Source organism: Lycium ferocissimum, chromosome 3 (genome assembly GCF_029784015.1).
Source record: "Lycium ferocissimum isolate CSIRO_LF1 chromosome 3, AGI_CSIRO_Lferr_CH_V1, whole genome shotgun sequence".
Lineage (NCBI taxonomy): Eukaryota > Viridiplantae > Streptophyta > Magnoliopsida > Solanales > Solanaceae > Lycium > Lycium ferocissimum.
The window spans coordinates 50,750,266-50,773,182 of record NC_081344.1 but is presented as its reverse complement, the minus strand read 5'-3'; positions in this window follow the sequence as shown (position 1 = coordinate 50,773,182).

Genomic DNA, 22,917 nt, shown 5'->3' with positions numbered 1-22,917 from the left:
TCGCTTTGCATACTCCATACATATTAAAAATGCGACCCCCTAAATTCTTCGGGGGCTGCGTTTCATGCCACGCGGTACCCACGGGTGAGTAGGTGATGTTAGCGAAGATGCTCCACTGGATTGGCGAACTCCACTTCCTCAAGAAAACGCCGAGCCCGAGTGCTTGTATGGTATCCGAGATGTTAGCCAAGAGACTTTACATACGATTGTCGAGTGTATGATATGTCGGGTTTGTTTTGTAAGCGGCTATGTAAGCCGGTGTATTTATATGCATTACACTACATACGATGCGTTTGGCAAGCGGTTATATAACGAGTCAATCTTGTTGTGCCTCATATTACGGCTTTTCATACGATTACGAGCATTTTATTTGATTCCATAAAAAAAAAAAATGAAAGGCATGTTTGTTTTATGAAAATTTTTCACCCGTGCTTATGTTATGTTTTGTGATGGCCCGAACAATGGTTATGAGAGTGCGGGTTCGCTCGGCCTTAAGTAAGGGTCGGGTGCCACGTCATAATCCTATCGGAAATTAGGGTGTGACAAATTGGTATCGGAAGCGAGTTCGTCCTAGGGGTTGTACGCAAAGTCGTGTCAAGTAGAGTCTTGTTTATGGTGTGTTGCGCGCCACATTTATAAATGGAGGCTACGGGGCACCTAGGATGGTTACTCTTCTTTCATATCTGAGATCGTGCCATAGAGCCAAGTCATAGGAGATGGGACTCCTTACCCTGATTTGTGATTACAAATGAAGAATGACACTGACAGAAGGAAGTGAGTGATGATGTTGGAAGTCACAAAGTACGCAGGTAAGTAAAGGTATGAAAGATGTATGTTGGCAAGGATATGGGACTCACGATTGAAATACAAGTTGAAGACTAAAGGGGGAAAGTAAACAAGAAAGTGTAACAGGTGCCGTTTGAGTTGGGCATACGAGGTATGTTTATCATTTGTGTACTGTTGATGATATTGGGATCCGTGGATGCGATATGATATGTGTATATATGTTGGCCCTGTGAGGCATTGTTGGTATTTCCTGCGTGCAGGTTTTGGGATGGTAAGAAATATAGAGGAAACTCTGCCGAATTTTTTTTTTGAAATAAAAAGAGAATGAGATATGGGTTTGTAATACGACCTGAAAGGTCGTGATTCTTCGTAATAGTGAGATTAAGACAAGAGTACCTAGGAAAATGAAGTGTGACGGATATGAGTGTGTTGATAAGATTACCGAGAGATATTAAGGATAAAGTTGATCAGAAAGGGTAAAAGTTTAAGAAGTGTTACACTATGAGACCGAATACGAGTGGGACAATGTGAATGTAATGAAGATTGTTGTGAAAATAAGTAAAGCTAAAGAGAAAGTGGCCAAAGCTATGATGTGATTTATGTAAATAAAATATAAAGGCAAGTGTGAAACGGAAAGACAAGTTATGGAACGAATAAGGAAGGGTTCGAGTTAGAGATTAAGGGACGACACGAGATAATGTGCCTAGAATACTACAAGTTGAGTAAAGGGAATTACAAGAAAAAAAAAGTTTGAACCGAGATCCTTAAGACCCTATGCGACTAGTTGAACATTCGAGGACGAATGTTCTAAAGGGGGAAAGGATGTTATACCCCGTACTTTGTACGTTGGAATATTCTAAGTTGGTTGCGACGAGTTATGGACAAGACTTTTAATTTCCGATTTTGTTGATTTTGTCTCAATGCATAAGTCGCATATTCATCTTTTGTTGGTATGAAGGGTTAAGGGTAAGGTTGGAATAAGGAAAAAAATTAGAGAATGAAAGTTGGAAGAATTTGGGACTAGAAATGAATTATGGAAAGTTGGCCAAATTCATGAAATTTAATAGCCATGTGGCCGGCCATGTGGGGAGTGGGCCATGGCCACATGGTTGGCTATTATATGAAAATAGAAAGATGATCAAGTCATCTTCATCATTTATTTCATCTCCTAGAAAGTTCAAGAGAATGAGAGAAAAAAAAAAAAAAAAAAAAAGGAGGAGAACGGCTAAGAGAGGGAACTCGAACCAGCCCCATAAAATTTGGTCATGAAAAATTGTTTTCTCTAAGCTTTCATACTAATTGGAAGGTCCTCACAACGTGGGATAGTTATTGGAGTCGTTGAACCGTTCGTTTGGTCGTTTGCAAACTCTAGCCGAGTGGTGGAGTTAAGGCAAAAAGGTGAGGTTTGATCTTCTTTATGTGTTTTATGGATGGTTTGTGCATGTTGTGGTATGTGGAAATGAAAGAAATTTATGAAATTATGCATGTAGAAGTGTTGGCCGTGTGTATGTAGTAGTGTGTAGGAATGAAGAATGAATTGTATTTAGCATGTTTGAATGTGTTGTAGTGTGAAGAAATGGATGAAAAATCATGGAATTTGTCCAAATTGAAGGGCTGGCCGAAATGGACTCGTTTTGTGTGTCAAGGAATGAACTAATTTTATTTAGTATGTTTGGGTTGTTGTGTTGTGGATCCTATGATGCAAATGAAGGTTTAAAGGTTCATAATGAAGTTATAGTCGTTTGTGGGCTGTTTTGGATCCTAATGTGATCTTAATATAGTTACTTGAAATTATGAGGATTATGTTGTTAATCGTGTGATTTGTTGGTATGGTTTAAAAATTTAAAGAAAAGAAATGCGTTGTTGATATTTCCTTGGACTTGGAAGGTTTTCGGGTTGCCTTATGTTTTGGTTGGGTTGTTTTGAATAATTTTGTGGATTGTTGGAAATGTTATTGAATCATGTTTGAATGGTTTTGGATTGGTATTTGAATGTGTGAGCAATAAAGTTGGATTGATTATATATGTTGATTTGAACGTAATTGGAATGTCGTCGCATTGTGCGAAAGAAGGTTGTTGATGATAAAGTGTGTTTTGAATAAATGGTTGATGTTGTTAGAATGTTTATTGGTATTGTTGTTGATGAATTTGGCCTAGTTGGAATCTTTGGTTGTGCACTTATAGGGGAAATGCTTGCCCAAAATTTCCGTAAATTTGCAAACTTGGAATTGGATCTCTCGATGCTTATGACTAATGGTTAATGCCTAATGACGTTGTTGTAGATTTTGAGAAGCCGAGACTTGAGTTTGGATTAGCTTAGGAAGCAATCGAGGTATGTGAAGCTTACCCTTCTTTTCTTTTGGAATGTCTTAGACGGGATTAAGGTATGACATGATTTGTGCCTCGGGGTAACTCCATTCGTAAGTTTCGAGTATGTTTGTGATTCGTATTTGCTTTGATGTTGGCATCCTTAGTATGGTCGAAGTTATGGTCCGTATGTCTTTGACATGATTGAGTTTGAAATGCCGTGTAAACGATTCTTATATGTTTCTTGATATTCGTATCCTTAATGCGGTCGAGTTATGATCCTTATGTCTTTTGTATGATTAAATTTTTAAGGTTTCAAAAGAGTTCTATTTTAAGAGAATTTTGTTTTCAAAAGAGATTTGTTCCTAAACGATTTCGAAACTACGAACGATCGTAACTTTCAAGAAAGAGCTCGGATCGCCTTGATTTCTTCGCAAACGATTTCATAACGTATAATGGCTTTAACTTTCATAGGCGGGCCCGGATTGGGCTGACGCCCGTTCGTGGGTCCCGCGACTTTTCTACATTTGGTTTTAACGACCTATTTTTTTGAAAGAACTTACTATGACTATCTTTCCGACCCCCGAGTATGATTATATATTTATTTGTCGAGTTCTAAATAAGGATTTTATGCATGATTTTTATACGTAACTATGATTTCTAATGTTTTATTTGACATGTTCCCGAGGGACGTTCGGAGGAAATTTGATTTGGCTACTGTTTTGGTTTTGAAATAAAAGTTTGTGTTGGTTATTCGGTTGAGTTTGTAATAATGATGTGTATGCATACGGTTACTTACGACCGCTCGTGCGTTCGTTATTACTCCGTTTCACCGGATCCCGGTAAGATGTGATCGTGCGCATTATAATATACTCCGGTGTTATGCCGTGTTATTGGTTTGAAACCGCGCCCCTCACTAGAGGGCCGGGTTCCATTTATATTTGGTGTTATGCTGTGTATGGCGTTATGATGTGTGATGGGGATACGGAGATTTGAACTTCTGGTGTTATGCTGTGTTGTGGCGCCAGATAGGGTGGCGACCACGTTCCGTCCGCCGGGTTCCATCTTGGACCGTATATGATATGACGATGAGTATGATCCGTTTGTGTCGAGCCGGTATGGGCAAACCCAACGACGAGGCAAATCCCACATTGGTTTAGGCAAATCCCACATCGGTTAATGTTTTTCATATGACAGATTATGATGTGTTCGGTATGAGTATGTATGATTTGTGTGCCGGATGTAAGTACTTGGGTAATTGGGTTATTACGACTTCATTTTCTCGTACTTTCGTTTTTGCATATCCCGACATATTCCGTATCGACCCCCTTTCTTCGGGGTCGCGTTCTCATGCCACGCAGGGCTCCACGGGTGAGTAGGTGATGTTATGAAGATGCTCCCGGCTCGGATTGGCGAGCTCCACTTCCTCCGGAGTGCTGCCGAGCCCGAGTGCTTGTATGGTATCTGAGATGTTAGTAGAGACTTTGCAGACAGTGTCGAGTGTATGATATGTCGGGTTTGTTTTGTAAGCGGCTATGTAAGCCGGTGTATTTATATGCATTACGCTACCGATGTGTTTGGCAAGCGGTTATATAAGCCGAAGCACGACGTTTTCGTGCCTCATATTACGTTTTCATACGATTGCATTTTATTTGATTTGAAAAAAAAAAATGAAAGGCATGTTTGTTTTATGAAAATTTTTCACCCCGTGCTTATGTTATGTTTGTGGCCCGAACATGGTTATGAGAGTCTGCGGGTTCGCTCGGCCTTAAGTAAGGGTCGGGTGCCCATCATGCCCTATCGGAAATTAGGGTGTGACAGTTCAGTGTTTCACATACCCGGCCATGACAAGGCTCGGTGTTATACATACCTAGCCCTACCGAGGCTCAGTGTTATCTATACCCAACTGCAGTGGTGCGCGCCCAATAAATATCATACCCAACTATATAAGCTCGATGTTACTTAATAGCCGTACAGATATATATATATATATATATATACACACACAACAACAACAACAACAACAACAACAACAACAACAACAACAACAACAATAACCTAGTGAAATCCCACAATGTGGGGTCTGGGGAGTGTAGAGTGTACGCAGACCTTACTCCTACCAAGGTAGGACGGCTGTTTCCGAAAGACCCCCACTCAATAAAAAGCATAAAAGAGGTCGTATAAGGCTAAGAAATTCAAAGCGATGTGGAAATGCAAATAACGAAAGCTACACGTATAAAATATGATAATCAAAGCAAGGAAATAGCAAATCAAAGTGACCAGATAATGATAATAAAGTAAATCGCAGCACAAGAAATTATACTGCGATAATGTGACTACTAGTAAGGAAGAATAACGAGCCTATCTACTAGCCTTCTACCCTAATCTGGGTCCTCTAAACCCTCTTATCTAAGGTCATGTTCTCAGTAAGTTGTAATTGCGCCATGTCCTGTCTAATCATCTCTCCCTAGTACTTCTTCGGCCTACCCCTACCTCTTCCGAAACCATCCATGGCCAGCCTCTCACACCTCCGCACCGGAGCATCTGTGTCTCTCCTCTTCACATGCCCAAACCATTTCAGCCTCGCTTCCCGCATCTTGTCTTCCACTGAGGCCACTCCCACCTTGTCCCGAATAGCCTCATTCCTAATCCTGTCACTCCTGGTGTGCCCACACATCCATCTCAACATTCTCATCTTGGCAACTTTTATCTTTTGAACGTGAGAGATCTTAACTGGCCAACACTCTACCCCATACAACATAGTCGGTCTAACCACCACTTTGTAGAACTTGCCCTAAGTTGTGGTGGCACCTTCTGTCACATAGCACTTCGGAAGCGAGCCTCCATTTCATCCACCCTGCCCCAATACGATGTGTGACATCATGGTCAATCTGCCCGCTGCCTTGCATAATAGACCCAAGTTACTTGAAACTACTTTTCTTCTGGATGGCCTGGGTACCAAGCCTCACTTCCACGCCAGCCTCCTGAGGTGCTTCACTGAACTTACACTCCAAGTACTCTGTCTTGGTCCTACTCAACTTAAACCCTTTGGACTCCAGAGTATGTCTCCAACCCTCTAGCTTAGCGCTAACTCCGCTACGAGTCTCGTCGATTAGGACTATGTCATCCGTGAAAAGCATACACCATGAATTTGCCGTGTCAATCCATCCATCACCAAGGCAAATAAAAATGGACTCCGAGCTGATCCTTGATGCAACCCCATCACAACTGGGAAGTGCTCTGAGTCTCCTCCTATTGTCCTTACTCTAGTTTTGGCTCCCTCATACATGTCCTTGATCACCCTAATGTACACCACAGGTACACCTTTAGCCTCCAAGCATCTCCATCGTATCTCTCTTGGAACTTTGTCGTAAGCCTTTTCTAGGTCGATGAATACCATGTGTAGGTCCCTTTTCCTCTCCCTATCTTTGCTCCACCGCCTCCTCACAAGATGGATGGCTTCTGTAGCTGAGCGTCCTGACATGAATCCGAACTGGTTCTCTGAAATAGACACGCCTCTCCTCACCCGCATCTCCACCACCCTTTCCTACACTTTCATAGTATGGCTTAGCAGCTTGATACTTCTATAGTTGTTGCAACTCTGGATATCTCCCTTGTTCTTGTATAGAGGGATCATTACACTCGACCTCCATTCTTCGAGCATCATTGCCGTCTTGAAGATAACATTAAACAACCTAGTCAGCCACTCCAAACCTACCGAGCCCGTGCTCTTCCAAAATTCCCCAAGAATCTCATCAGGTCCGATCGCTCTTCCCCTGCGTATCCTACGAACAGAACCCTTAACCTCCTTAACCTTAATACTCCTACAATACCCAAAATCGCGACGCCTCCCTGTATGTTCTAAATCTCCCAACACATTGTCTCTGTCCCCTTCTTCATTTAAGAGTTTGTGGAAGTATGATTGCCATCTCCGTCTAATGAGAGTCTCCTCTACCAATACTTTGCCATGCTCGTCCTTGATGCACTTCAGTTGATCTACATCATGTGCCCTTCTCTCCCTCGCCTTGGCTAGCCTAACAATTTCTAATCCCCGCCTTTTTCCTCTAGTTCAGCATAAATGTCACGACTCGACTAGGGGCCATGACGGGTACCCGGGGCTAACCACCGAGCACCACTCATACCGTTACCCATCGTACTCATCAAGCGTTCGTTCATTAATCTTATACTTATAATCATAGGGAAAACCATTTTCATTTGGGAAACGTAATTATTTTTATATACACAACCCCTATGCGGATCAAAATAGTACATATATATATAAAGGGGAAAATCGTGAGACCATACTACCCACACATACGTATCTATGAGCCTCTACTAGAGTACTAAACATATGGACGGGACAGGACCCCGTCATGCCCAAAACATATATATACAAAGAATAAATCAATGGCACCTCCGGAATAATGGGGTGCTCTCAAAATCTGCTAGTAGCTCCTACGAGTCTGGATCACCTCCCTGCCTACCCGTGGGCATGAACACAGCATCCAGAGAAAACGGACATCATTACGAACATTGTACTGAGTATGTAAGGTATGAATGAAATGAACATAATAGAGAAATCATAAGACATAAGATGAAGATACAACCTGTGCAACTTTTAAGGGTGGATACATTTCACACATATATCATATATAATCGTAGTACATGTATCATCATAGCGCATACATCATCGTATCATATATATATCATCATCGTTAACCCGCATCCGGGTAACCGTCATATGCCGCCCACTAGTGGTGTCATGCCCGACCCTCAGGCTCGGTGTCGACATAGCGCCCCCGCCTTCGCGGTGACATGCCGGCCATTTAGGCACGGTGGAGTCGTATGCAGCCCGCCTTCGCGGTGACATGCCTGGCCATTTAGGCAATGTGTAAGCGTATCGTCATATACTCATCGTAAGCTTAACATTATCATACATTGTATAGGTATATCATAAGCTTAGCATCATTATACATTTATCATCAACATACATTGGAACTTGAAGGCAACTATGGATAGGTCGGGGTAACATAAGGTCGTGAACCCCCGATTGCATTATGGAGTGATCATAATCATCATATCTCACCTTGAGGGGACTAACGTTTTAAGGTGAGTGTACACAAGGAAAAGCATCAATGGAATCACACTTAGGATCATTAACCTCATGGACATCGTACCTCACTTTAAGATTCTTTGTACTTAAACTCATCGTCATCATTATCATACTCGTATCGTATCTCTTTTCTTTATCATATGCGTATGTAGCTCTTTATAGTCATGGACTAATAATTTCTGTTATTTAGGAGGATCATGGAAAAATAGGAAGATTTATGCCATAGGAGTTATGCCTTAGAAGGAAAGAATTAGCCTTACATACCTCTTTCGTTTAGCTATTCTATCGTTTGATTGTTCACCTTCGATGCTCGCGTTTCTACCTTCAAAAAAATTCGTATTAACATTAGCTAATCGATTATAAGAACATGCTTGCTAAGGCTAGAGAAAATTGGGCAGCATTTCCTTTGTTTATACAACTTTTCTCATATTACGTATCAATTCCCAAACATCCATAACAACATTCACAATATCATAAGCAACAATCATTATTCATCTACGTTATCCACATTTCACAATTGCACTTCAATTCCTCCATAATCATGGTCATAGTACACTATTACGTCACATATAATGCTTATCCCATGTCCTAAATGTCATTTATAACATAATTATAATCACAACATATCAATATTCATGACTTATTCCAAACTACCACTCAAAATGTTACTATCCTCACATTCACGACCCATTTTCTATATCCTTCTACGATCAAAGTCTTTCAACCTCTCATCACTTTAAACAACATGGAATGATCATAAAATTTACCTTAGATAGTGTAAGAATAAGCCTTGAGTGGAGATACTCCTCTTGCACCAAAACCCTAGCTTCACTTCTACTCAGATTCCTTGTCTTGGATGAACTCTAGTGAGCTTCTTACACTTAACTCTCTTAGTTTGATGAAGTTGATCTTGAATCTCTCTTGAGTTCTTATAGAAGAAGTGTGTGGAACCCTCTAGAAGCCTTAAGAGAGATGAAGAAGTGTGGGAAATGAAATTAGTGAAGTGGGATCACATTTATATCATTGAACTTAACTCAGCCTGTGGGGACTTCCACGGACACTTATAGGGTCCGTATAACATTTCACGGCCCGTATAAGTGGTCGTGGTTCACCACCAGGCAAACATCATCTCTTTTGGGTGTTATACGGATCCTTATACGGACCGTATAATGTTATACGGACCGTATAAGTCGGTCGTATAACCCCATTTCCCTGAAATGATCTCCGTCGTTCGTTTGATCTCCAATCCTTATGGAACCTTCTTATTTAACACTTCATTACCAATCTAAGGATCATTATAACTTCTCCTTAAGATATCATTAAGTCAACATTAGCTCGGCATTTTACGAAACTTTTCCAAAACACAACATAAGCTTTGTCTCCCTTAATAACTTCTGTCTCCTACCTTAAATGTCTTTGAAATCTCATTTAGAATCATCAAATGTTATTTCTTACTTATCAAAACGTCGTATACCTCGTGCCCTTCATTAGTCTATTCACTGTACATTAACGGAAAATTTTCGGGGTGTAACATTCTTCCCCTCTTTTGGAACATTCGTCCTTGAATGTTAAGCACTCGAGAATTCTATGAAAATTCACTTTGAGTTTCCCGTAATATGGCACTACCATCCCGTCATGACCCGCAATAACATTGCCTCACGGAGCCACAACACAATAGCAATATAAGTTGGCCACACCCGACCCATATGCATAAAAAGAAAACATACATACCTCATAATCTCGATGTTTCATCGTTGATCTCTTCTGGGGGCTGAAATAAGTGCGGGTATTTGGATTTCATACTCTCTTCTGCTTCCCAAGTCATTTCTTCTCGATTGTTATTCCGCCATAAGATTTTAACTAAGGCTACTTCCTTATTTTGAAGTCTCCGTACCTACCTGTCGAATATGGCAATGGGCACTTCGTCATAGACTAGCTTTTCTGTCACTTGAACATCATCTACTGGAACAATCCTCATAGGATCTCCAACACACTTGCGGAGCATTGAGACATGAAAAACTGGATGGACTAATTCAAGTTCTAGAGGCAAGTCCAATTCATAAGCTACTTGACCCACCTTGCGGATAATCTTATAGGGTCCAATGTATCGAGGACTTAACTTTTCTTTCTTACCAAATCTCATCACTCCTTTCATTGGTGACACCTTTAAGAATACCCAATCATCAACTTGAAATTCTAAGTCTCGCCGGCGGTTGTCCGCATAAGATTTTTGGCGACTTTGGGCTGTCAATAATCGATCTTGGATCACCTTGACTTTTTCTACTGCTTGTTGAATTAACTCAGGGCCTATTAGCTGTACTTCTCCTATTTCAAACCATCCAATTGGGGATCTGCACTTCCTTCCATATAGAGCTTCATACGGAGCTATTTAGATACTGGAATGGTAGCTATTGTTGTATACAAACTCAATTAGAGGTAAGTCGTCATCCCAACTACCACCAAAATCTAGAAAACATGCTCTTAGCATATCCTCCAAGGTCTAAATGGTACGTTCAGCTTGCCCATCAGTTTGTGGACGAAATGTTGTGTTGAGCTTTACTTGAGTACCCAAACCTTCTTAGAAGAATTTTCAGAACTTGGCTGTAAATTGCGCTCCTCTATCTGTGATAATGGATATCGGAATACCATGGAGTCGCACAATCTCCTTGAGATACAACCTCGCATAATCTTCTGCTGAGTATGTGGTTCTGACAGGAAGAAAATGAGCTACTTTCCTCAATCTATCCACAATCACCCATATAGAATCATACTTACTTCGGGAACAAGGTAATCCCACAATAAAATCTATATTGATCACTTCCCATTTCCAAGTAGGGATTTCCATTGCCTGCAATAATCCTCCTGGCTTTTGATATTCGATTTTCACTTGCTGGCAATTTGGACATTGGGCTACAAATTCTTCTATGTCTTTCTTCATTCTATCCCACCAATAAATTAACTTGGGATCATGATACATCTTTGTCGTTCCAGGATAAATAGAATATCGAGAATAATGAGCTTCTTCTAGAATTCAGTGACGTAATCCTGTAACATTCGGAACACACAGCCTGCCTCGGTATCTAAGAATTCCATCTATAGAAGTTTCAAATGGAGACTTATCTTTTTCATGAAATGTGTCTCTATAATGGCTCAACTGAGGATCTTCATATTGGCGCTCTTTCACTTCCATATTCAAGGATGAAACTGTGGGATTAATAATACCAATCCCTGCACTACCTAAATCAACTAGACGTACTCCAAGATTAGCTAGTTGGTGGAGCTCATGAATTAATTCTTTCTTCTCCGGAGGAACCTCACATAGGCTGTCCATCGATCGGCGGCTAAGCGCATCAGCTACTACATTTGCCATTCCGGGGTGGTATAAAATGCTCACATCATAATCTTTCAATAATTCTAACCATCGTCTCTGTCGTAGATTCAACTCCCTCTGTTTGAAAATGTATTGAAGACTCTTGTGATCCATATAGATATCAACATGCACACCATACAAGTAATGTCTCCACATCTTTAATGCATAAATAACTGCAGCCAATTCGAGATCATGAGTTGGGTAGTTCTTTTCATATTTCTACGATTGTCTCGAAGCATAAGCGATGACTTTTACCGTGTTGCATTAACACACATCCTAACCCAATCGGAAGCATCACAATATACAACATAACCATCGGCCCATACCGGGAGTGTTAAGGCAAGAGCTAAAGTTAACCTATCCTTCAATTCTGAAAGCTACGCTCCAAGCATCACTCCACTAAAATTTAGGGAAACATGTTAACTTCGTCAATGGAAATTTGAAATAGAGAAAAATCCTTCTACGAACCTTCTATAGTAACACCTGCCAATCCCAAAAACTACGGACTTCGTAGGCGTCGTGGCCTTGGCCAAGTCTTCACGCTTTAATTTTCGAGTATTAACTCGAATGCCATTATACGAAATAACATGACCCAAAAATGTCACGGAAATTCAACCAAAACTCGCACTTTGAAAATTTTGCATACAATTCTCGAGTTCGAAGAATTCCAAGAACAATACGTAAATGTACGCATGTTCGATTCTGTGTGAGAGTATACGAATATCGTCGATGAATACTATTATGAATAAATCCAGAGAGAGGCACGAATACATTATTCATCAAATTCATAAACAACTTGCTGGGGCATTAATTAACCCAAATGACATCACTCGAAATTCATAATGGCCATATCTCGTTACGAAAATTTGTTTTGAGAATATCTTCTTCTTTAACTCTCACTTGATGATAACCTGACCTCAGGTCTATTTTAGAAAACCACTTAGCACCCTGTAGTTGATCAAACAAATCATCGATTCTCGGAAGAGGTTATTTGTTCTTTATCGTCGCCTTATTCAACTGCCTATAATCAATACACATCCGTAAAGAACCATCTTTCTTCCTCACAAACAGGATTGGTGCTCCCCAAAGTGATGACCTGGGTCTAATAAATCCTTTTTCAAGAAAATCTTTCAACTGTGCCTTTAACTCTTTCAATTATGCCGGAGTCATTCCGTAAGGAGGAATAGAAATAGGCTTAGTATCCGGCAACACATCAATGGTAAAATCAATCTCTCTTTCCGGGGGAAGACCTGGAAGTTCATCTGGAAATACATTCAAAAATTCATTCACTACCGGAACAGATTGGAAAGTTTGTGGCTTTGCTTCGGTGTCATGAACTCGAACTAGGTGATAAATATAACCTTTAGCTATCATTTTTCTGGCCTTAAGGTAGGAAATAAACCTACCCCTTAGAGATGCTGTATTTCCCTTCCATTCAAGTATGGGCTCTCTCGAAAATTGAAATCGAACTACTTCCATTCGGCAATCAACATTAGCATAACATGAGGCCAACCAATCCATACCCCTAATCACATCGGAATATAACATTTCCAGCTCAACTAGATCAGCTTTAGTCTGGCGGTCGCATATCACGATTACACAATTTTTATACACTTGTCTAGCTATCACGGGATCACCAACCGGAGTAGATACCTCAAAAGGTTTAATTGGCTTGGGTTTCACCCCAATATGACCAGCAACATACAGAGTAATATAAGATAGAGTAGAACCCGGATCTATCAATGCATACACATCATGGGAAAATACGGATAATATACACGTAACCACATCAGGGAGGACTCAAGATCCTGCCCTCCGGCTAAAGCATACATACGGGGCTGAGTGGCACCTAAAGTAGATGCTCCCTCTCTGCCTCTACCTCGTCCTGCTAGGATCTGGGGAGTCTGCCCTACTGGGCGCACTAAAGAGGAACCAGCTACTGATCCTGTGAGCTGAACCCCACCTCTACTATACCTCGAGGGACAATCACGCATCAAGTGCCCAGTCGGTCCACAAACATAGCAAGCATACGTGCCCACGGCGACATGGCCCGAATGTAATTTACCGCCGACTACATCGCGGTACTAGTGGTCTCCTCTGACCATGATCACCCCCAAATTGAGAACCTGAATCTCTCGAACTCTGACCCTGTCTTGAAGGAAAGGAGCAATCAAATATCCTACCTACAAATCGTGGAGATGCACTAGTCGCCGACTGGCCTGAGTGTCTAGAATATGTCTGCCTTGATCCCGCTCTATAATCATTACCTGCCCCCATAGATCTGGTCCTCTTGTTTTGCCCCCTATCAATATCACGCTCACCCCTTTGTGGATGTTGTTGTCCTTCTAAATTTTGGGCATGGGCTTGAATGCGGGAAATATCCATCCCATCTTGTAACGAAGCCGTCAAGCAGTCCTTGAACAAATGTAGCCCTAATCCACTCACGAATCTGTGCACTCTATCCCCATGTCGGCCACCATAGTCAGGGCATATCTAGCCAATGAATTAAACTGAAGGCTATACTCCTGGGCACTCATATTTTCTTATTTTAGATTTAAGAACCTATCTGCTCTAGGTTAGCGGACCTCGGGTGGCAAATAATGGCGGATGAAGGCATCTACAAATTCTTGCCAAATGGGAGGAGGCGCGTTCTCTTTTCTTGATCATATCTAATTATTGTACCATAATACCACCACATCTCGGAGTCTAAAAGATGCCAACTCCACAGATTCAGTTTCGGAGGCATCAATAATCTTCAATGTTCTCAACATTTCATCAATAAAACTTTGCGAGTCTTCATTCGGCTTTGACCCAAAAAACTCCGGAGGATTCAAACTCATGAAATCACGGGCTCTAGTACTAACAGCCCTGTCACTTGAACCCGAGCCCTGCCGCTGCACCTGGGTGGCAACTAACTGCGTCAATAGATGAATAGCCTCGGTTACTGGTTGTTACACCTCGAAAAATTTCCCGTTAATGTAGTGAATAGACTAACGACGGGCACGAGGTTTATGATGTTTATATAAGTAAGAAATAGCATTTGATGACACTAAATGAGATTTCAAAGACATTTGAGGTAGGAGACGGAAGTTGTTAAGGAAAGCAAGGTATATGTTGTGTGTCGGGCAAGATTTACGAGAATCGAATTAATGATGACTTAATGATGTTTTGGAGAAAAGTTATAATGTCCCTTATATTGTTAACAAGATGTTAAACAAGTGTCAAGAAGGTTCCATAAGGATTGGAGATCAAACGAACGACGTCGATCATTTCAGGGAGATGGGGTTATATGACCGACTTACACGGTCCGTATAACACCCAGCAGAGATGATGTTTGCCTGGTGGTGAACGACGACCACTTATATGGGCCGTGCAATGTTATACGGACGGTATAAGTGTCAGTGGAAGTCGCGACGGGCTGAGTTAAGTTCAATTCTATAAATGTGATCCCACTTCACTAATTTCATTTCTCACACTTCTTCATCTCTCTCAAGGCATCTAGAGGGTTCCACACACTTCTTCCATAAGAACCCAAGAGAAATTGATGCTCAACTTCATCAAACCAACAAAATCAAGTGTATGAAACACATTAAAGTTCATCCAAGCCAAGGAATTCCAATGGAAGTGAACTAGGGTTTTGGTGCAAGAGAAGTATTTTCACTCAAGGCTTATTCCTACACTATCTAAGGTAAGTTTTATGATCTTTCCATGTTGTTTAGGGTAATGAGAGGTTGAAAGACTTAGATGATGGAAGAAGATAGAAAATGGGCCACAAAGATGTGAAAAATGAGATTGTGAATTGTAGTTTGGAATGAGTCATGAATATTGATATGTTGTGATTGTAAGTATGTTATGAATGACATTTAGAACATGGGATAAGCATTATATGTGAGAGAACGTAATAGTGAACTATGACCATGATTATGGAGGAATTGATGTGAAATTGTGAAATGTGGATAATGTAGATGAATGATGATTGTTGCCTATAATATTGTTGTCATGGATGTTTGGGAGTCGATATGTGAGATAAGTAAAGTAGTATAAAATAAGGAAATGCTGCCCAATTTTCTCTAGCATTAGTAAGCACGTTCACATAATTGATTAGCTAATGTTGATGCAAATTCTCTTGAAGGTAGAAACGCGAGCATCGAAGGAGAACAATCAAACGATAGAAAAGCTAAACGAAAGAGGTATGTAAGGCTAGTCCCTTCTTTCTAAGGCATGACTCCTATGGCATGAATTCTCCTATATTTCCATGACTTTCCTACACACCGGAAATTATGAGCCTATGGCTATAAAAAGCTTTTCATAGGATAAAGAAAAGAGATGCGATGTGAGCATGATGATGATGACTATGAGTTGAGCCTAAAAGTTCTAAAGTTCATGATATTCTAATTCCAAAAAGTTCTTGCAATGGATGCGATATGATGTTTCTACAATCTAATGACCCAAAGTATAGTTCCATTGATGCTTTTCTTTGTGTGCACTCACCTTAAAGTATTAGTCCCTCCAAGGTGAGATATGATGATTATGATCACTCCACAATGTAATCGGGGATCCACGACCTCATGTCACCCCGACATCGCCATAGTTGCCTTCAATGTTCTAATGTATGCTTTAATGATAGATGTATGATAATGCTAAGGATGATGTTGATTTCACTTTTGTATTTTTATGTATATGTATGTATGTATGGATAGCATCGAGTCCCGGAAGGGCTGAGTACGGATAGCAATGAGTCCCAGAAGGGCCGAGTAAGGATAGCATCGAGTCCTGAAAGGGCCGAGTACGGATAGCATCGAGTCTCGAAAGGGCCGAGTACGGATAGCATCGAGTTTCGAAAGGGCCGAGTACGGATAGCATCGAGTCCCGGGAGGGCCGAGTACGGGTGATACCGAACCCATATGGCCGGGTACGTGGTTGTACTGCATTGTAAGTTATTGCATATGTAAGCATGTGGATCTAACAAGTGTATCTTTAGGAGAATAAAGGGGTAAGTACGTATGACGAATGTTTAAAAAGTATTATGAGAAATGAACCGTTCTTTTATCTTATGCTATCCCTCATGCTCTTATCATGTTATTATCCGCGCTTTACATACTCAGTACATTGCTCGTACTGACGTCCGTTTTCTTTGGACGTTGTATTCATGCCCACAGGTCGACAGGGGGCGACCCAGATTCATAGGAGCTACTAGCAGACTTTGAGGGCACTCCATTGTTTCGGAGGTGCCATTCATTTATTAATTTGTGTACATATATTTTTTGGGCACGACGGGGTCCTGTCCTGTCCGTATGTCTAGTACTCTAGTAGAGGCTTATAGATACGTATGTGTGGGTAGCATGGTCTCACGATTTCCCACGTGTATATATGTATTATTTTGATAGCCAAAGGGTTTATGTATATAAAGGTAAATATGTTTCAAATGAAAATGGTTGTCCTACGATTATGAGCATAAGAAATACGACTGTATGCGGAATGAGTAATAGAACGAGTGGTGCTTGGTGGTTAGCCCCGAGTACCCGTCATGGCCCCAGCCGGGTCGTGATAAAAAGTGGTATCAGAGCAGTTCAGTCCTAGGAAGTGTCTACGAGCCGTGTCTAGTAGAGCCATGTTTATCGTGTGTTACGCGCCACACTAATAAACAGGAGGCTATAGGGAATTTAGGAAAAATGACAATTTAGGAAAAATGACCATTCTTCTTCTTACTAGATCGTGCTATAGAGACATGTTATAAGATTTTTCCCTCCCTAATGGTGCGTTTATGATTTCAGCAAAGTTGATAAAAGGAAAAGCTACTGCAGCCCAGAAGGGCAAGGCAGTGATTGCAGAAGGGCTTGAACGGGGGCCATTTATGGATATGGAGGAGAGTGAACCCCAAAATAAGGCCTTATCTCAATTTTCCCGTACCTCGCCCACTTTAGAGGATAAGAGGGGAGCCTCAACTTTAGCTCCCGCACCCCTAGTCCCTCCTCCAGATGCTTCGAGGTAAGAGATGAGACAGGCCATTCTTTTACTGACTCAGTTAGTAGCCGCTCAAGCTCAGCGGCAGGATGTGGGCCATAGTAACAGGGGTCGAAGAAAGAGAGTTAATACTTCAGGGTTTGATCATGAGTTTAGGGGCGCTCCGAGACAAAAAAATTCTCCAGGCACTCAGTTCGTTCAACAACTAGCGCTCCTCCATAGTTTCCTGGACCCAGGTTTGATGGATCTACTAATTCTAGGCTGCCCCAGAGTCTCAGAGTTCCCAGTTCTCGGAATAGGGGTGATTCAAGCCAGATGAGATTACCTGTACCACGATGTAGTCAATGCAAAAGGTTACATTCTAGACCGTGCCGCTTGGGTTCGGATGTTTGTTATGCCTGTACTCGGCCAGGCCATTTTAGGCGCGATTGTCCATCGCTACGTGGTAAAGATAAGGTTCGGTCTATGGGAGTGGTAGCTGGCTCTTCATCATCAGTACGCCCTCCTAGGCGGAGGCCGCAGATAGTAGCAGGTGGTGATAGAGATCAAAGAGAAATGCCCAGTCTGAGTGGATCCCAGCGCCATACTTATGCATTAGCTGGGCGACAGGATCTTGAGTATCCCTCTGATATTGTCCCAGGTATATTTTCAGTAATCTCTTATGATATGTATGCGCTGATTGATTTGGGTCCTACACTGTCATATATTACTCTCGATGTGATGATTGTGTTGAGGTGAAAAATCTGAGCCAACCTAACAATTTGAGATGACTATATTTGTTAGTGACCTAGTAATAGCTACAATCGTGATTTACAAGTAAGTTGATTGACAGTGTGTGAAGAAAAAAATATATATATATAATAATATGTGCATGTATATATATTGGAATTCTAGACCGAGTGTACAGGCACAACTTATGCGACAAGCTCTATTATTTATATCCTTTAATGGTAAGTGACCTTGTGTTGTTGAGTTGTGTATTATGTGTGTCCCGATATATGTCCTATTAAGGCATGGGACGTGTTTTCTGGGCTATGTGCAGGTTTGTGATTGTTATGTTTACAAGAGAAACCTTGCCAAAATTTTCCCAGGAACCTAAAGGAAATTGTGGGAACCATAGACAGAATTGTCGTGAAAAGAAGAGAAGGCCAGCAATGAGTGATTGAGAGCGGAGCTATTGGTTCAAATGTAGGATAGACATAGCGAGTATGTATTATACCAAGGGAATGATGAATAGGTTAGGGTGGAATAAGGAACATGGGAAGAGAGAATGATGTTCTCGGAATAGAATGAATTTTTATACACTAAGGAGGATTAAAGGGATAAGCACTTCAGAAAAAGTTGCAAGTTAGAAAGTTTGGTTAGTTCCCTTCGTTTTGGGAAGCATTAAGTTATGAGATAAACTTGATGTGTGTGGGTAAGCCGATGCACGATGTGCCAAACCAGATTATTAAGCTATGCTTCGCCTAAGGAATAGAGTGGGAGAGACTTTCATGTCACTATAAGTTAACCTTAATGACCTCGGCGATACTTTGAGAAGAGAGATTAGAAGAGATGTGTTCACAAAAGCTCTTTGCCTAGTAATTGGTTGACCTTATCATCGCAGCTGTGTTCTGTGTTATAGTTTAAGTTATACCTACAGGAGCCTGTTCGGACGATATTACAGCAGGGATTGCTAATATATATATAAGGAAAAGCGAAAATAAGACAAAAGTGATCGGCGAAACAAAAGGATGACAAGTGATGAACGCTTAGCGCATGTGACGTAAGGGGTAGAGGTGTTAGAAACAAAGAAGGAAGGGTAGGAGCGATTCAAATAGGAGAGAAGCCCACTAGAGCAGTAACTCGATAAGCGGATGATGGAAGAGAATCAAACCCTGCGGATCCCCTAATACTACGAGGAAATGTTAGTAGGTGTCGTGAAGCAATTGAAACTTTAATCAAGACGTGAGAGTGGTGTGGCTAATTAAATTATGACCCGAGGTATGGAACCAACTATCGAGTAAAATATCTTATGTGTGGAGGGCGATTTTACACAATATCTTTTCGGAGAATTCTAAAAGGACCATGTATTACCCTGCCATTAATATGTTGAGGTGGTAGAGGGTAGTACTTTTATGGCAGTGTGAATTGATCAGAGGAGATTATGGAAAGAGCGACGTTGAATCTTAAGTTGCAGCTTTATCAAAAAGGGAGTCAATGATACTCAATATTTAGGACTATTTGTTATATCCGGCATTTTCGCGTATTCGAAAATTTGGAAGTAACCTTGACTTATAAGGAATAAGGTCATGTTTGGATTTTTCTTAGTGTATCATAGGTTATGGAAACTTGAATGCGGAAACAATGGAGAAGGCCTAAGGGCGAATTTGGAATTTTGGAATTTAATTCGGGAATTACAAAACAAGATTTTTGCCAATTGGGCTCCAAGAAATAAAATGAAAATGGAAGCCCAAGGAGGGGAGGCCCAAGCGGCCATGCTTGGCCCAAACCCATTAAGTGGGCATGTGATGGTCATGTGCTTCATATTATATATATATGCATGACATCTCTAGAAATTTCAAGAGAACAAAAGGAAAAATCAAGAAAAAAAAAGAGAAGAGAGAATCGGCTAGAGAAAGAGAGAAAAGAAAAGGAAAGAAAAAAAATTCTTGGAGTTAAATCCTTGGTTCAAAAATTCATTTCTTGTGAGATTATTAATGAGTGCAAGATTCTCTACGAAGTGATACAACTATTTTGGCAAGAGGACAACTTTAGTGGCAAGTGGAAGTTGAAGAGGAAAGGTAAGAATTAATTCATATTCTTATGTTATGAAGTTTGGTTTATGTTGTAGTGTGTAGGGATGAAGGAAAAGCATGAAAATTTTGTGTGTTAGGGGTGTGTGCATGTTGGCCGTGAGTGTGTATGGGTGTAGAAATAATATGAGTTGAATTTTATGTGGTAAATTAGTTGTAGTTATGGTGGAATTTGTATTAGAAATGAAAGTTGCATGAATTAGTGGAAGTTGAAAATTATAGTGTGGCCGTATGGTGTATGTTGATGATGGAAGGTGAACTAAATTTTGTTAGTATGTTAATTGTGTTGTTATGGTCTTGTGAAGTAGATGGAAGAACAATAGTTTAAGTTAACATGAAGAATTTGTTGTTAAGTTGTTGTCGGAAAGTATGCGATTTTATATAGTTTATGTAAATATGAAATGGAAGTGGTAAGATGCAAAGTATGATTGTTGTTAATAAAATTGGATGATAAAAATATGTCGTGAATATCTATGTTGAAATTTGGAGGTTTTGAATGGATTATGATTTTGGTGGGAAACTTGTATATTGTGTATACCTTATGTATGTTTGGTGAAAATGATATGAAAAGCTTCCGAATGGCATTGTAACGATTTTAGTTAGTAATGAATGTGAATATGATGGTATTGATTTGGACATGTGAAGTCGGAATGGAAGTTATTGTATTATGTTGGAAAGTGGGTTAGTTGTGTTATATTGTGTTTTATTGTGATTATTGATGTTGTTGTTGGGTTGTTGTTGGTTGTTTTGAGCCGAGTTGAATCTCGGGGGTGTCATATTTATAGAGGAGGTCTTTGCCGAAATTTCGGTAGCCAAATGCTTAACCAAAGTTGAAATGTTAACTTGCATGAATAGTAATTGGTAAAGATGACCATTTGCGAGTTTTGGACGAAACGGGAATTGAGATTTGAGGAGCGTAAGGAACAACCAAGGTATGTAAAGCCTTCCCTATCTTTCTTTGGCATGTTACCGAGTGTAACGGGCTTGGAAGCGAGCCTTGATTGCCTTACGCGACTCACAATCCAAGATTGAAAATAGCGCCAAATCATTCAGTAAGATTGAACCAATATCTTCTAAATTGACCTATAAGTATGTAACTCCCATAAATGGAGTCGAAAACACTCTAAGACGGTTATGGACGACTCCCTAAGGTTTATTATCCATAATTTACGTATTTCACTATGGTTGGGTCAGGGTAGGCCCACAAAATCTGATACTCCGGTATGGCTCAAATTGATCTATTTACGTCCGTTCTTCATAAGTAACTCCTAATTATGTTTCCATCCGCTAACTAATGAGTATTATGACCATCTGTCCCCCGAATCTTGATATTAGTCGATATACGGAATGATTCGGACACTACGTTACGATATAATCGACTACTACGATTTGATCGTTTTCTAAAGCGTTTCGGTTTATTAAGTACGTATGTCGGTCGTATATGCATATGGTTTCTCATTTGTACGTTCGTGGATGCCTCACGCTTCCTTGCTGCGCCGGAGCCGGGTTACGTGATTCGTGCACTTCCATTGCATTATTCACGCGTCCCTCGGATGTGCGGGCCGGGATACGTACGTGTCGATTATGATCGATTATGATCGACTATGTGATATTATGGGGATGGCGGCCGGGATGGCATTTGATCGATTACGTACGTCCACCGCGTCCGTACTACGGCCGGGTTACGTTACGCGTCTTTATTAAAGGCGGGATCGATTTATGATATGTATGTACGTATATGCTTATGACTGCGTGCATGATTACGTACGTACGGTTACGTCGCATGTCCGAATTGGATCGTACTACGTTGTCACCTTACGGAAATCGATTCGAACTACGATTACGTACGTACATTTATTTGTACGTACGATTCGGATTCGACTCCGACCGTCCGTGGTGCTTTCGAGTTCGGTTGCAATCGGGATACATCGGCTACGTTCGTACCTACGGTCCGTATTGACACCCGTACGCTCACATTCACTAATACGACATATTACGATTCCGTACGCTGCTACACCTCGTAAGTCGACTAGCTACGAATCCGATTCTCGTCCGTTATGATTTTACATATCCGACTACGATAATGATTATGTATATTTTTTTTCGCTTTTACATACTCGGTACACTTCCGTGCGACCCCACATTCTTCGGGGGGGCACGCATGCCGCAGGTACGGACGCGCGGCGTGATACGCCGCCGATGTAGGACAACATCGGTTTTTTGTACGAAAGCTCCCGCTTTGATCTGAGTCGATACTTTTGGTATATATCTTACTGTTGTTTGTATGTTACGTATATATGGTCATTTGGGTACGGCGGGGCCTGTCCCGGGTCTTCGATTACGTGCTTACGTATGTTAGAGGCACTGTAGACGTATGCATGGGTTTGCGGGTTGTCCTTTGGTCAGGTACGTATGTTCGAGTTTGCGACTCTGTCTGTTATGATAGCCTCAGCGGCTAGTGTACAGGTCTAAGTATGTTTATGTATGCATATATTTCCATGCGATGTACGTTATACCTGTGCGAATTTATGTATGTTTAAATGGAATCAGCCGGTTGGTACGCCTAGTCTGACAGGTAGGTAC